Consider the following 17564-nt stretch of genomic DNA (forward strand, 5'->3'; position numbering starts at 1 on the left):
TACCATGGAAGTGGTAGCATTATCAGCACTAGTATAATTTGCCCTTATTAATTCTAATTATTTACCAGAAAAGTACTTTGACAAGTACTATGACGAAGTCATGCGGATATATTTTCCCCCAATAAATATATAATGGAGTAAATGTATGATATTAACAAATGTTAGAAATAATAATAATAATATTTATTTTCTTGAATGAGCATGTTCTTGGACAGTATAAAAATCACATTATTTGAGCATATATATCATGGAATCAAATATTATCATATTAATAATACAATTTATGTTTTTATTTTATTTTAAAACAAATAGTACATTTTAATAACATTTGGTTCACTTCACTGCCTTTTCACTGTTTTGGTAGGGCTTTTTTCAGAAAATTATTTGACAACACATCAAGTTACAAAATTGTGTGTAAGACCACAGAAACCATATTATCTTAAAAAAAATATGTCAACAATGGAAAATTGTATGGAGGGTAACTGAAAAAAAATTATTATTTGAAAAGAAAAGTGACAAAGTGGATTTTTTTGTATAACATGCCTAAATGGACTAAATCAAGTTAATTTCAACACATTTTCAATAAGACAGTGAATGAAAATGTGCAATCAAATCGTCAGGCAGAACATATCTGAGACTGTGGTGTAAAGTCACTTTGAAGCTCATCAGGAGCAAAAACTGTGTGCTGAAGAGTTAGCATGCACCTGAGTGAGCCACATAAATACTTGACATCACGATACTTCCAGTTTGTTGACATCACCAGCGAGTTGACCAGTGAACCAATTTGTAATAAAAAGAGTCGATGGATTCGCTCAGCCCAGGGTCAGTAGGCCGACTCCCCTGCAACTCTTTTCACTTTGAGGGCTAATTTGGCCTGACCGAACCAGAGCAGGTCTGCCCTCTTTCTGATTAAGTACAGCATTACTCAGGATGAACTAAAAAAGATCCTGCCAATCTGTCTGCTTAGTTCTCAGACCTAGAGAGTGAGAAAAAAGTCCCCTGTACGCTTTACTTTAACGATTGATCTGTGGTTACAGGAAAATGTTCCAAGGACACAAATCTGACCTTTGGACTGTAGATCCGTGGTTGCTAGTAATTTATCTGATGAGGAATCCACAGGTGAAATGAGTCTGAGCTGCCCTGAATTAAAGCGGTGGATACTTTCTTTATATGCTACCTAACAAGCCAGTCAGTAATGAGATTTTCTCCTGACTGGTGAACTCGCTTCATCCATCACCCAGCAGTAGGTCACGTTAGTTTATTTCAGCAAGGTCACTCTCCCCGACGAGAGGACTGGGTGCCAAACCACTAGAGGTTTGATTAATTGTGAAGCAAAGAGCCATAAAGCGGTGCGCTGTTAACGGGATACATTCAGCTCAAATGATATATCAAACTTCTCTTTGCTGGACCTTGCTTTGAGGGAGGTCTGGCTACTGGGTTAAAAATACACTGACCCACAGCAGGAAAAAAACAGAGTGAGAGTAAAGAGGGAGGGATAAAAATAAAGTCGAGAAAGATGCATAAACAGGGAGAGGAGGGGCACAGAAAGAAGATCAAGAAGTGAATGAAGGACAAAAATGGACTCCTGGGTGGAAATTGTGATACATGAAAACCAATTCATCCATAACACAACCAACTACCTTTCATTCCCATCCTTCTGAAGCTTCATCTCCACTGTGTGATAGTGTTGACAAAACGGACCTGCACATATGTGAATGTTGGAAACGACATCCAATATCTCCACCGTTGGAGGTTCTGCCTCAGTAATGGGACACATACACACACACGGCCGGTTTCCATTAAACGCCTATTTCCAGCAGCCATCGCCGCGGCGGGGAAATCAAGCGCTCGACCACCATTTGAAGTTGTATCAGCTACACTTGTTCCTATCACCATGCGATCACTCCATCCACTCCTCCCTTCTATCCCTCACTAACCCCTCTCTTCCTCACTTATCTCCCCTACGCCCCAGAGATTCTCGGCCTCTTCGCTACCTCTCTCTCCTCACACGCCGCCACTCATGAGCTCTCTCTCTCTTAATCATCCGTCTTTGCTCCCCCTCTCATCCCGGGCTGACCCACACTTGCTAAAGGCTCCAAGAGCTTCACATCCTCTTGTCATACCAGCCGACTTTTATCTCCTCCTCTTCCTCCAGCTCTGCCTCCTTCTACTCCTCCTCCCCCCCAACCCTCCATCTGTTGCTCCAGCAAAGAGGTAATATTACAGTGTCAAAACACTCCTACAGGTAAAAGTCTGAGTAAGTATTGTCACAAAAATGTATCAAAAGTATTCAATAGGCACATTAAAGTGTGCTATATTATTATATAGAGCACATATAAAGTTTTATAACTGATATATTCAAGGATTAGGTTGGTGTTAAGGCAAACAGCTGCCTCTGACAATTTTTGTAACATTTTGAGACAACGATCTGGCATTTACAGCCACCTCAGTAGCCTGGCCAAGTACTTGAGGGATTTTAACTTATCTCTCAAGCTCTTTTTTTTTGTTCTGTTTTCCACACAACAAATTTTGTCATTTTTCATTTGTACAACCAAGTGAAACACCACAGATGCTTTTTTTTTGTATAATTGTTTTGCTGATTATTCAATATTTTCCTTGTGGGAGAATTCTATAAAAGACCAAAACCAACCATGTTTTTGTCTGCTTTTCAGTGCTTATGCTTTGTTTTTGGAGCTCAGACCCCCAAGCTGATGTTGCATTACTGCAGACAGATATCTTTAAAAACTGGTCCAAAAGTTCTTGTTTTATTTAAAAAAAAAAGAAAAACATCACCAGGAGGGATGGTGGTTTTAAGCAGCACATTAATACACATTTGGTGCACTCATGGCTATAAACAGCATGCGGACAGTGTATATGGGACTGATTTCTAAAGGAGGAACATATTAATTACCTACAGCATCACAATGGGTGACATGTTTTTAATCCATTTTCCCCATAACTAGAATGTTTTAATTTCCTTAGGTGGAAGTGTTATCTGGGCAAGCATAAGCACCAATGTGAAGACATTTTAATAATCTGTCAAACTGTTTTTCATATCATGTAAAACCAAGTCATTGGGCACAGGGGACTCCATTATGATTAAGGAAAGAAACAGATGTCCCATGTGCCCAAAGAATAAATATAGCATTATAAGATTATGGCTCTATCTCAGAAAAGACAATCCAGCACAATCGAGTAAAAAGAAAAAAAAAATCATGTAGGAATTTGTCTCAGCATTTTTCCTTGTTTTTTTCTTTGATTTTTCATGTGATCTAAAAATCAAAGTTGTATTGTTATATATCTCCCCAAAGTGTGCCAAAAACAAATATCAAGAATGAAGACCATCTGGAACAGCTGTTGTGGTGTTTTTTTCTTATTTTACTAAATACAATCATGGGGCACAAACAGGTTAAGGTTTTTTGTTTTTACTTGTTAGCAGAGGGTCGTTGCTGCTTTTGCTTGGCGATAAGAAGCATATAGAATGTTACCACGCCTAAACGTACTGTAGCATATAAGATGCATTTTTTATTTTTTGAGCTAGTCAAGGTGGATCTACTTTGATTGTTTTAAAAGCATCAGTAATCATCAGTCATGTGTTTTGTACAAAGTACAATATCTATAAATATATATCTGCATAACATGGAAATGCTTAAGTACAAGTACCTTAAAACTGTAAATTTACTCTGTTACTTTCTATCACTGCCTTCCAGAGTCGTTACTACTCTTCTCGCTCCCAGTTTCAGCCTCTCATTCCCCCATCCTGTCTCCCTCCTTCTCTCCTCTCTTCCTCCTCCTATATGATTCCATCTTTCTTCTTCTCTTTCCTTCTTCCTCCTCTCTCTCCTCCACCACCACCACCACCCCCTATCTCTCCTGCTCCTCTTCTTCATGCCTCTCTCTCTCCTGCACTCTCTCTCTCTCTCTCTCTCTCTCTCAGTCCGTTGCTTGCCGCTGTCGGAGTCGGATCACAGTCTTCTCTTCTGCTCCTCGTCAGGAATCACAATCTCTTCTCCACCAGATAAGGACAAAAAAGAATGATGGAAAAAGCGAGAGGATGAAATGGATAAAAGAAGTGAAGTTACTGGGTGGAGGCAGGACAAGTAAAGGAGAAAAAAAACTGGAGAAAACCTCCCTGAAGGAGAGAGATTTCTAAAAATACAAGGCAGCTTACTCTCTGCATTTTGTTATTTTCTCTCTCTCTTTCTCTCCCTTCTTTTTGCAGTGCCCCCTCCTTCATTCAGTACCTGTTCTGTGGGATTAACATGACTTAAAATTCAATCAGCCTACAGCCTGACGGAAGAGCGACAGAGGAGGCAGACAGAGCGCTGCAGCTGTCGAGACCGAGTGAGGGGACGACCAGCGGGAGGAGAGAGAGAGGGAGAATAGACGGAGCGAGATAGAGGAGAGAGAGAGAGAGAGAGAGAGAAAGAGAGAGAGAGAGAGAGATGGGTGTTTTTCCACGGAGCTGAGATAGAGAGAGAGCCGTGGAGACAGGGAGATGTGACGGTTCCAGGAGTCGCGGTGGAATGATCCGGAAAACAAGGTTAGTAATTCCACCTTTTCAGCTAGTGGAGGGCAAAAGGAGAAAAGAAATGTTGGGTGAGGATGGAAGAACCAGAAGAAGACTGAAAAAATGGAAAAAGGGGCAGCAAGTAGCTGTATTGTGCTTTTGAAGTAGCAAAGTCAACACCGGAGGAGGAGAAGGAAATAAAAATAATTATAATGAAAGATTTTTAATTAAATTCAAGAAGAGAAAAAAAAATGGCAGAGAAGCTGCATATATGTAGCTGCTGCACTAATGTGTACACACACACACACACACACACACACACACACACACACACACACACACACACACTAACAAAGAAACACACAAACAGAGTGAGTGCACAGCTTTAGAGCAAGATAATGAGATTGTCTTCTTAAAGGTGTCGGCTTTTGGAGTTTGATTGACAGGCCAGTGAGTGGGGGGGGGCAGACTTTTGAACTGTCTGACATTCATGGCGCTGATCAATAGCCCAGTTGTTTCATTAGGCTGCGTGTGTGTGTGTGTGTGTGAGATAGAGAGACTGGAAGAGAGAGCGAGAGAGGAATGCAGAGGCTGTGTGTGCTTGCAGGAGAGTATCACTGCATGACTACTTAGTGGATGTGTGCGTGGTGGTGGTGGTGGCGACGGTGGTGGTGTGTGTTCAAGCATGCGTGAATGTGCTGCATGACAGTGTGTGTGTGTGTGCGAGCCCGGTGCTCCTAAGAGTGTTTGTGTGAGCTAGAACAAGCCAATGCAGCCTGCTGAGAGGCGTTAAGAGGGTCTCAGAACTATTGATTCTATTTGACAGACAGGTGAGAGACAGGAGGGGGGAGACGGAGAGGAGAAAAAAATTAGGGGTGGCAAGGTGGGGAGAGGGATGTTAAGAAGCCACATGGAAAGAGGGAATGAAGCCGTGGAAAGGGGGATGGATGTAGGTATCTGGGGGAAAGAGAAGGTCAGATGGGTGGAGGGGAAAAAAAGGATAAAAGTGATAATGGACTCAATACAATGTTAGTGTGATTTATTTGACACACAGAGGATAAAGAAGGCATTAATGGAACTCATGTACAGTGCACACAGTTCATTCTTTTCACACTCTCCATGTCTCTCCTCTTTTTGCAGGTTTCTAGCCATCCCTCCAAATAACTCCCTGCACCTCCCCTCCCCGCACCTCCCTCCAAGGTCATCAGTGACCAACTAATTCAATGTGGGAGAACAAACAGCGATCTCACTGTGTAGAGTGCAGAGAGCCCCGGTGACACACCCTGGAAATCACTCCGGGGAAGTGAGGGATGAGAGGAAGAGGAAGACTGAACGTGTGAAAGAATGAAGCAATAGGAGAGAAAGCCCAAGAGCCAGATGAACAAATGAGAAGAGATAGAGGTATATGAGTGAGGGGGGAGGAATAAAAGAGAAGAGAAGGGGGGGGGAGGAGGAGAAAGGGGATGAGGAGGAGAGGTGAAGATCGCCGCCGACTCCAGGATTCCTATTCTCTGCCGACTGAACTGCTCCACATGAAGAAAGAAGTTGAAAACGGCCATGAGGAAATCATATACAAAACGCCATTAATAGGATTTAAAGCAAGTGGATTCGTACATTTTTTTCTCAAACTGAGGTCTCTATATAGGAATACCACACCAGGATTGAGCGAGTAATTCGGGATTTTCCAGGTTTTCTTCATCTATAGAAGCCTAAGAGGATATTGTGGGATTGGAATTTCTGCAACTCTCTGGTTTTCTGACACTGACCTACATCCACCTCCTTTTGATGTGCGTGGGGGGCGTGTGTGTGTGTGAAGGGGGAGTAGGACAGGTTTCAGCACAAACACACAATCCAGCACCCCCCCTCTCCACTCCTCTCCCTCCCAGTGGCCCAACATAAGGAGAAACACCTGGGGCGAGATCAGTGCTAAACACTCACACACACGTACACACACACACACATAAACCTGGATAACATGTGGAGCTGATTCGGATTATAGAGCCGCACAGACGGAAAAGGTAACGTTCATGCAGTTTCAAGCACACACACTCTAACAGACACACTTTGTTGTCATATATTGGCCCAGTAAAGGTGAATCCATGTTTGCATGGTTAGCTCTCTTGTGCTGAATCATTGAGCACATCAATGCAGTGAACACCAGCACTCACTAGACTGGGAACTCAGTGTTCTCTCTCTCACACACACACACACATACACAGGCCTATAAATAATGAACAGATGAGCATTCATGACAGCAAAATCAGAGGCAAATGTCAGAGTAGGCATAGATATACACACTCAAATCTCCCACATGGCACAGATGATTGTATGCTTTCCTTTCCTTCTATTCTAATCCTTCTACACCTTTAAGTCCCCGTTGTTTTGCTCTACATACCCATACCACACTGAGAATCACGCTCTCTCTCTCTCTCTTCCTGTGTGTGTTTCTATGTGTGTGTGTGTGTGTGTGTGTGTGTGTGTCAGCCAGCTGTCCTGTATCAGATTACTCGCTAGGTGCGTTTTAGCTTGGCTTTCATCACCTCGCCTTTATGTAATCTCACCTGGCGTGTCGTGTGTGTGTGTGTGTGTGTGTTTGTATCATGGGAAGAGTGTGTGGATGCAGAGGCTGAGTGTGTTTGTGTGGCGGCACAGAATAGTTCTAACCTCCCTTCGTTTGAAGCTTTTTACGTAAGCTGTGTCTGAGCGCGCACACATACACAGATTTGGCACACTGACACAGGAGATCAGACTGACTGAGTGGATATATGGGAGGATAAGAGGGCAATGAGAAAGAAATGGAGACGGGAGGAGAGGGAAAGTGCAAGAGGGAGGGGGAGGAGGAGAGATGCAGGGCGATGGAAAGGGGAGAAGGGGAGGAGGGGTGACACACGACATAGTGATGGGCACTGAGGGCTAAGAGAGGTCAGATGAAAGGATTGCAGCAGGAATAGGAGAAGTGAGAAGCAGTGATTGACTTCTTCAAGAGACGAGGGAAACCGGAGAAATGAATGGAAGAAACTGAACGGAAAAAAGTCAAAAAGATTAGGAAAGAAAGAGTGAAATTATGAAGGGCTCATGGCAGCACAGAAGGAGATAACAGAGGAGGGAGGACTAACAAGGAGACAGGATTTAGAGAAATGGAGGGATAAAGAGGAAGATGATTTAATAAAAATAAAGATTGAGTTGTAATGTGTTTGAGAAGCAAGACATGGCATTGAGGAGAAGATTAAATACTAAAGGATTGATTGATTAAATGATAAGTGAGGTAAACAAGAACACTTTAAGAAATGATGAGTGACAAGATAATAAAAAAAAGGTTAGAAAGAGGCTAAATTGTGATATAACACGAGAAGATAAAAATAGAGATATTAAGATGATTAAGAAATAATTAGAAATGACAGATGGCCATCATTATGCAGTCTTCTACTGTTATACCATTGGCTACAATTAATCTTACATGACCCCAGACAAAAAGCCTGGAAAAGATCACTAATACCAGTAATGAGCTATTTAGAGATATAACTACAAGGGGAATATGGTGTACCATGGGGCTTTTAAGTGGAATAGACAGGCCAATTATGAGGCATAACTGGGGGGGAAAGTGAAATTCTACCTAAGAGGAACATTAATTACTCTGAAAATGAAAAAAGATCTGTTTTAAAAACAATACACCACATGTGGAACTATTTTTATGAACAATAAGTGTTGTATAAAACCTGAGACAGGGCTCATTACTTGCTCTGTTGATCGTTTACAGCGGTCTTGACTCTTGCTTTGAACAGGGGTAGCACTTATACTGAAAAGATGATGACTGAATCTTTTTAAAGTGTAACAAAGAGGCCTTTTGATATCCATTAACCAAATTCTAATTCTATAATTGGATTTGCTCTCCTGCTCGTGATAGTCATAGGAATACCGAGCAGGTAAGTGTCTTGTGGTTTAAACAGCCAAATAAAAGCGGAATAAAAGAACGTTTTCTGAATTATCTTGTTAATACGCTGTGTGGCTCGTTGCTACCACGGGTGTCTGTCGAGCTACAGTAAGGGAGATGCAGGAACAGATGGGACGCTCACTGTTCAAAGAAGAGGCCCTGCCAACATGAGCAGACCGGCAAGTGAATGAAGGATTTGAGAAAAAAAAATGTCAGGCAATGGACCACTTTCACTTGAAATGGAGTGAAAAGAATGATCAATGAACTGACCATTTACTCAGCTCCTCCCCCTTTGGTTACCGTTACTGTTCTCCACATAACATATGCACTTGACAGTTACAACAGGGCCCAATTTACCATTCACATTTAAAGAATGGATCCTTGATTTCAGAAGTACACAAGAAAAGGGCTTCATTTTTCCAGTCAACAACCACAGATTTTGCAGTCTGAAATGCAAAATGTTCCTGGCAGATTTGATCAGCTGTAGCCAAGGAGCAGCAAGCGGCTGTGGAGTCCATTTGAAATAGTGGCCAAACTGTGTTATTACAACATCTGGGTCCCAGTCTGTTAGATGAGAGGGATATTTTTCTTTAGGGTTCATCAGCTTACCAGTGCAGACACTTAGAAAAGCCTTTATTTAAACCGGACCTGATGTTAGCTCCCTCAGGTGGTTAGAAATCCTGTTGACCTTTTGATGTTTATCCAAGATATGTTTAATATACACTTGATGAATAAACATCTAGTTAAAGCAGTTAACACAAGATAACCACTTCTTTTATTGATAATGATTGATTTAAATGTTACAAGAGAAATGGCATTTTTCACTGTCATTTTTTAAATGACAGTGACATCCAGGCCTTTTTTTTCATGCCAATGCAAACCTGCAAAATTATGTATTATGTAAGACAGTATTCTACTGTATTAAGCTTATTAGTCTGTTAGTCTGACTTCATAACTGAACTGAAAAAACATTGTAAAATCCATTTCATACATGTTTGGTTTTAGAAAGGAAAAGGCTCAACAGACCTGATTGGCCTTGTTATAGTTGCTAAGCTATGATTGGCTATTAGCTGGTCAGGAGATGCCAATTAAAGAATAAAAAGTCAAAAAGGAAGGAGATGAAAGGGACAGACTGACAAGGTGATAAAAAAAAATAGTGACCAACCAAATCATAAGTGACATAGCTGCACGGATTAAGGATAATTGCAAGTAAGACAGACAGACAGACGGATGAAAAAAAGACATCAAAGACAATGATGGATGATAGATGCAGGGTGTCACACACCGTTCTGATTTACCTAGCTTTCAATCAAGGCGAGAAGTGGAAGATTTGAAACCCTGAAACAAGGTAGATGTGGTCACTGTCATGAAAGGTGGCACTTGATGGATGAATGGATGGACAAACGGATGACAAATGGTGGAGGGAGACAAGTGAAAGGCTGGGCTGTTAAGGAAGAGAGGGAGGATCAAAGGATGAGACCATCAGCCCACTGTCAACAGCTAAGCAGCAGAATGCTCGATGATGGACGGAGAGGTATGGAGCGATAGCGTGATGAAGAGGAGTAATTACAAGACTGTTTAAGATAGGGAGGAACACTCAGAGGAGAGAGAGAGACTCAGTAATGAAGAATGAAAAGCCGAGTGATGACACTTGAGAGGTGCATGATAAGAGGGGGTGGGGATTAGGGAATAGAGGAATAACAATGCCTAAAAAAGGAAACTACGCTAATAAAGCACCAGCACACTCAGAGCGAGGGGAGGGTGAATAGAGAGATGGACGGATGAATGGAACGCAGCCGTAATGTGATTGAATGTTTAAAGGGATGATTAATTAGACCGTTAGTAGTTGGAGAGAGGGATGGAAGGAAAGATGAAAGGAGATATAAAGAGTTTGTCACAGATAGGAGGAGTGAGAGGTGGAAGCACAAGCGTAGTACAGAAGTCAAGAAAGAGAGGGATGAGAGGATGAGTAATTAAACTGTTGACAGTCTGTTTAGGCACAGCAGGCAACTGATGAGCAGAACAAACTGTAACCACGGCAACCATTGGAGACAGACGGAGGGATGGTTTTGGGGAGGGGAGGGAAATAGGGGAGAGCGAAATGGTAAAGAGTGAGTGTGTGTGTGTGTGTGTGTGTGTGTGTGTGTGTGTGTGTGTGTGTGTGTGTGTGTGGCGACTGGGGGGGATTAGAGGGATGGAGAGTGAAAGAGAGCATGAAGAAGAGGTATGAGAAGAGAAGGAGGAAGGAGATCTGCAGGTTTAAGAAATACCGAGAACTGATAGTGATTTAAGGACCCATGAGCCTTTGCGAGGCGTCAGGATTAGGAAGTTGCCCATATTTCTGTAAAAGATTATTCCATTCTCTCTGTAACACTGATATAAATCTATAAAAGCACATTTGAATATTAGGTGCAGGAATATTATTCAGCTATGCAGACTGAGAATAGCTAACACAATTTCACAAAAGTACTTTTTGAAGTTATCTGGCTAACTTGCTAATCCTGCTTTGTGAAAAACCCCTCTGGAGATGGAGAGGAAAAAGAGGGCACGGCTTTAAACACATACACAAAACTTTGATGTGTTCAATCCCATCAGAAGTGCTCACCGGCAGCCTGGTGTCCTATCCAGGCCCCAGAGCTGCAGCTTGTTCAGCTTCAAAGTCTCAAATGTACCATAGAATGGCTGCGTTTTAACCTTGATGCAGGAACAGATGGGTGAAATTTATCACATGATGGCTGCAGCTACTTATTAGCTTCATTATTAATTGATCTGTTGTTCTGTTCTGAGTCAATAGTTATTCTGAGGCAATAAAATGTCAGAAAATTGTGAAAAATGACCAATATGACATCTTCAGATTAATATTATTGGTTGATAAACAGTTCTTAAGCCCAGACATCTTTAGTTATTAATGACATACAATTTCAATTGGAGACAATGGCAATAGGGCTGCAACAAACTCTTATTTCCACAGTTGATTAATCAGTTTTCTCAATTAATCTATTAGTTGTTTGATATCAAATTGTTAGACAATGGTGGACAATGTCTTGTTTTTTCGATAACCAATATATTTAGTTTGCTATCATAAACCGTGTTTCCATTAAAGTCGAATTTTGAAGTGAAATTTTGGAATGTCATATTAAAGAAAATGCAAATTAGGGACGTTTCCATCAACCGGTTTAGATCGAATAAACAAAGCTGCACTAACGTACTTTGGTCAGAAGATGGCAGTTTAATGTGTTGCTGTAGGCCAAACTGTCAGTAAACAGTAGTAGAAGAGATTATGCGAGAAAGAAAACAGAAGAAGAGTTGAGGAAAAGAGAAAAAATAATAAAAATAGGTTGCTAATCGGGCTAGTTATCAGGAATTAGATTGAATTAGGTAACTTATAATTGTTATTTCGTGTCAGCTGATCAGTCATGTGAGTTCAATATTTGCTACATCAGAAATGATTCGCAATTTTTCTTCAACTACTTTTCTAAAAGACAAAAAAGCACCTCAAGCGAGATTAAAAAAAATTTTCAAGCTTTTTCTCATGCCAATCAACAACATGGGCATCCAAATTTGTTGATGGAAACATGGCTACTGATGAGTAAAGAATCCAGAATATATTCACATTTAAGAAGCTGAAAAGAGAGAATTTTGAGTTTTTTTCTTAAAAAGTTCCTCAAACTGAGTCACTGATTGATTTAATAGTTGAGTCATTCATTAATTGATCATTCTTTGCAGTTTTAGTTGGAAGCAATTAATATTAGGTCAATTGTATCAGCAACAAGAGAGTATATTGCATCAAGAGAGTTCAAATGTGTTTAAAAAATCTGTCAGGTCCAATCACAGATCTCATACTCCTCTATGATCTATTGATTTTATTAAGAAGGTTAAAAAACAACAAAAAGATGTTTGACAGTGGTTTAGCTTCTGTTACGACAGATCTGTGGTATAAAACTGTCTACAGTGAGTTTCGGAACATTCACATCTGCTAAATAGATCAGCTTACAGGATACTTTGTAAGAACCCCGCTACGCATGTTAGCGACAACTCTCCGACAGCTGCACACTAGCATCTAAACTAACACTCCTGTAAGTCTGCAAACGCCCAGGTGTTTGTCTGCATCACAACTACGCTCAACAGATGCAGTAGGTTGTAGATGCTCATGTGAATCATGATGCAGTGTGCAGCGTGGGTGATGACTGTAGAGAAACCCTCCTGTACTTGGTTGGCCACACACAGAGTCAAAGTCTGACGGCGATGAGTGTGAATGTTCCTGCCCGCTAAGCATTAGAATATGAGACGCAGTAATAAATAAACCCAAGGGAAAACGCTTTCCCCCTGCAGGCTCTGTTTTGCCTTTATTAGTGTCTCACATCAGAAGGAGAAAAAAAAGCTGTTTATGGCGAGTTACAATGCAGTTTGTGATTCATTATGGCTGAAAGTAGCCTCTGTGATCATGCCTAGTACTAACAGGTCATCAAGGAATCAATGAAATTTCTTTCGATCGCCACCTTTTCTTTTTCTTTTCTTTTTTTTTTAAGCCTGCTGTCTTTTCCCATTTCTGTCTCCAAATACAGAAAATATAAAGGAACGCATGACTGAAGGCACATTTCAGTGTGTACATGTGTGTAGAATGAATCAATACATCCATCATGTAGAGGCCTGGTAGGCATGTCAATGACCCACTAATTGTTCTGGTACTCAGGATTTCCCTTTAGAAAGCTAAAATGTCTGCTGAATCATCAAACTGCCACTTTAAAATACATACATGCTCTCTCACACACACATTCAAACACACACACACACAGTCATGCCGCATCCTGTCGTGTCAGCCAATCAGGATTTGTATAATTGATGCCGCAGGGTTTCTGATTGGGCGGGAGATGTTGACAGCTCAGAAGTGGTTTGTTTGTGCGTCGCTTGTTCGACCGGTGTTTGTGGTGGATTGCAATTTTTTTGTTGATTATCCTCGGCTATGTAAACACACACAGGTGCACACAAGCACACACTGATATGTGGCAGAGGCATGACAAACACAAGGGGAAGAAGAAATTATCTGTATGTTTGGACAAACGGTTGAGCTGGAAAGACAGAGAGACAGGAAGATGAAGGAGGGATGAGGGAAACAGAAGGGATGAACAGAGGAGGAGGAGAGGCACGGGGAAAACTGCAAGCGCATTATGTTCAGGGTGAGTGGCAGGTCAGTTATTTTGCAACACTTGTTATAATTTATGTCATGCAAAGGCAAATTTGTGGGTGTAAGCAAAGCTGTATTTAAGTATCTGTATGTGTGCAAGTTTGTGAGGAAGAATGTGCGTTCGTGTGGAGAAAATTAGGATTAGAAACTGAAGGAGTTCAAGTTGAAGAGTTCCTCTTGGTTGACCTGTCGATGACTGCAAGCACCAACACACACAACAAACCCCCTTTCACGTACAATAAACACAAATCCTAAAGCATCAAACTGCAGAAGAATATCTAGTGAGACTGGACTTAAATAGATTAGATGTTTCATACTCAAAGTGTTTGGAGGCAGGCCCAAAACCGCAGGCTATGGCACTATCACATTTAACGGGACAGGAACATAATTACAAAATTCAGGCAGCATTCATTTTCCAATCAGACACAGTTTGAAACAGGCTGATGCAGACAGAGGGAAAAACTCCAAATTATTACAGGTGGGATTGACAGAAATGGGACCAAGTCCACCGCTTTTTCCTTTGAAGTCGGAGTAGTCAACATGCATCTGAAATAGCCTGCTGATTTAAAGTATAGCATGATTCAAGTCAAATATTTAACTCTGTTTGACCTCAAGCAACTCATGATGGAAATATCAAACTCTTGCTTAATCCGCTAGCTGTGTGCTGATTGGTGCTAGTATATGACAGGTTTAGAGCTTTACAGCTGGCGACTGAGGCTAAAAAAAGGCAGTAAACAATTACTTGAAACTCACTATAAAGCTCTTTGCAGTTGCAGATTAGTTCATAACTCAGTGCGACCCCTGTCTCATTTTCACTTGATACGTTGTTGTAAAAACACAGATTATAGCCACTTTAAAAAGAAACGCTTGCATGTATACAGAGGCTGCCAGTCTATACGGATGCCAAGATTAATTTCTCCCACACATTCAGCACAATATGGAATCTGAATCAAAAGAAGAGCATGTGGCAAAAACAAAGACTGTCAGCTATTAATTACAGGCTTTATCAGCCCTCATCTTAAACCACGTTACTGTGCAGTTTAATCAGATGCAACTGTGCTATTGCCATCTGGAGTAAGGGAGCATCAAAACAGAGCAGTATTGAGCTGCCTCTCTGGCACCAGTATGACAGCTATCCACCAATGAAAAATGATTCCCCTCCAAGTAAAAAGGCATCCTGGTATAGCAGTGTTACAGTGCCACCAGAGCTTCTTTCAGCACTTCGTCCTTCATTTGCTCAACTGTTTCTGTCATTTTTGCTGCTCAACTGTATCCATCTGTAAGACTATTATAGATGTATGGAATGAAAGTCTTTCAAAAAAGATAATGCTGAGATTTCACTTTGCAGTAAGAGTGACATTGAAGCATAAGGGGAAAAAAACATTCCTGTGAAAGAAAATGCATAAACCAGCCTATGCTTGTGTACTTCCACAAATGTTTACAAAAATACCAATCTACGAGCAGGTAAAGACTAGATAGTGGATCTAACTTAAAAATTCAAATAATTGCTTCATAACAGATCATGTAAAGACTGCTCCCTGGCAGGATCTGAGCCACTGAAGTGCCAAAGAAAATCATTGTCACCTCCGCTGTTTGCCAATTTAATTTACCTCCCAGAAAATTTGATCCCCAAGCTGTGCAGTCGTGCAGGCTTTCCAAAGGGAGGAAACAAAATTACAAAACCTCAGCAAGGAATGGGAGATTGGCTGCCACAGATATAACACAACACTGTTACAGAATTGCAAAGAAAAGTGTCTGGGCCGTTTCATCATAAAGTTGCACTAGATTTTCTTCGTAGTTAGATTGGGTTTTAAGCTTTTGTCCAGCTGCTCACACAGCTCATGAGTTTAACAGCCAATACAGTCCCAGTTACATATCAAAAAATCAACTCATGTCTATGCGACAGCAAGGGAAATTAAAAAGAGCCTTTATTTGGCTGCAATTACTCACTTGGTCACCATTGGTACTAATCTCTACAAACATATTGTACATATGAATGCAGAAACTGTGGGCAATGGGACCATATTTTGCTGTTGGAAGCATTATAGTTTCTGATTGAAGTCTGTATATAGTCCTGGTAGTATTGTCTACAACCATGTTTGTGTTGGCTTTGCTTGCATGGAGGCAAACAGTCCGTGAGGAGAGCAAAAGAGGTGGAACTCACCGAAATGCAATCTCAGAACCTATGGGCTTTCTTCTGATGACAATTTAGCCTTTTAATAGCTCAGCTAATTTAGATAAACGGTCCACTTGTGAAATAATCCAATCGTTGACGTCTTTTATCTCCACTCTCACATTGACAATGTCTCTGGTACACGGTAGAGGAAGTCTTGGTCCAGTTATCAATTAGCCAGATATCTCAACTCTTGGCCCCAGACATGGTCTTCAGTCTGATAGCCAGTGGCTTCTGAGACTGCTGTACATATAACTATGTGCACTTGGCACTTGTGACTTCCAAGTCCCCAATGATTTGAGACCAATTGGTGCAGGGTACCAGGGGGCACAATACCACCAACTCAGGGGGCAAAGATGTGAGCGGTGACATCAAGTACAAAATTCTACTCCACTCATAAGGCAGAGAGAGCAAGGCCTACTTAATGCCATGGTTCGCTGTTTGAGATTTTCTTGTCCACCATTGCACAAGTCTTCATGGTTCACCAATTCACAGCCTGCTGTAAATCAGAGCAGTGCATTAAATCTGCCTCCTGGTTTTTCAGACTACCAGGCAGAGAGGAGGCCTGTCCTAGAAAAAAGGCATATTTCAAAAGAATCCAAGGTACAATTGGTTTCTCAACTTTTTTGACTTTTTAAACTTCTTTTTTTTTTTTTACAAAGCTTTCTAAGTTCATTAAAGACTGGGTTGCTTATCTATGAAGAGTAGATGCAAAATGTGGCCGCCTCTAAAAGCAAAACTTTAAAGCCTCCACCAATCATTGTGTTTTTACCCAAAAAAAAGCATAGTGGCTTGGGTCCTCTGAAGTCTTGCCATGTTAAAAGATTATAGATACTTTTAAGAACTTCTTACTTAAGATAAGGTGCTAGAGCCAAAAGCACTCTGCTACGTTTCAACTCAGCTCTGATAAAATTGATCATGTCTCTAGAAATAAATTTTCTGGACATAAGGAGCAGACGTTTGATTTTCAGACTGCTGAAAAAGATTTTTTATGCAAGAGCTGTGAAATATGCATCAGAGATACAAAAACAAGGTCTTTATATAAGCGTTTAATTCCTAAATTGATGCAGCAGTGGAAGTTTTCCAGAGGTGTAAAAAAAACAAAAAACAACCCAAACAAAAACATTTTAAAAATCTGACTGTGCAATGTTCCAGGAATAGAAACAATTATCAAAATCTTCCAAATAGGATAGATTCCAACAGGATTTAGTCAGAGAGGGTGGTGAATACAGATGAGTATACACATTCTGATACACAGACACACACACACACAGACACACACACACACACACACACACACACACACACACACACACACAGTTACTTTCTCTCTCAAAAACAACATAGAGGTTTGGGAGGGATTAGTTGAGTGGAGTATTTCAGAAGAACTGTATTATTTTGGAGCCCTGCTGTGAAGAGACTGCAGTCCTTTTATTTTAAAGAGCATACACTTCAGTTCTTTTCTCTGATTTCCCATTTCTCTTCCTTCACTCCTACTATTTACCTCAGGGGTTCTGGAAGCCTTTTCTATCAATACCCCCTACCCATACAGCTGGAGAAAAAAAACACATGACTGAACAGATAGAAAGAGAAACACATTTCAAGCACTTAATGACTGACATTTGCAGATTTCCTTTTCTTAAGAGGTTCGCAAAAAGACCAGGATTAGATAAAACGTGTCTAAAAAACTAACAATCTTTATACATGACTCCTGCAGCCACAGAACCAAAAGAGACACAAAGATTGGACACTTTCCTTTTCAGAC

At 40.9% G+C, this 17564-nt stretch overlaps 2 protein-coding genes across 2 annotated transcripts in view; one reads left to right on the forward strand and one right to left on the reverse strand.

The window, feature by feature from the left end:
- The window catches only part of LOC131990075 (pyruvate carboxylase, mitochondrial-like), a 314152-nt gene that overhangs the window by 87214 nt on the left and 209374 nt on the right, over positions 1 to 17564 (reverse strand). The window lies entirely within an intron of this gene.
- LOC131990076 (leucine-rich repeat and fibronectin type-III domain-containing protein 4) overlaps positions 4418 to 17564 on the forward strand; it is a 41668-nt gene continuing 28521 nt past the window's right edge. The window contains exons 1-2 of the mRNA XM_059355471.1: positions 4418 to 4543; positions 5651 to 6528. The gene's annotated coding sequence lies outside the window, so the exon portion shown is untranslated. The remainder of the gene's footprint in view (positions 4544 to 5650; positions 6529 to 17564) is intronic.

The sequence above is a fragment of the Centropristis striata genome, chromosome 17 (genome assembly GCF_030273125.1).
Source record: "Centropristis striata isolate RG_2023a ecotype Rhode Island chromosome 17, C.striata_1.0, whole genome shotgun sequence".
Lineage (NCBI taxonomy): Eukaryota > Metazoa > Chordata > Actinopteri > Perciformes > Serranidae > Centropristis > Centropristis striata.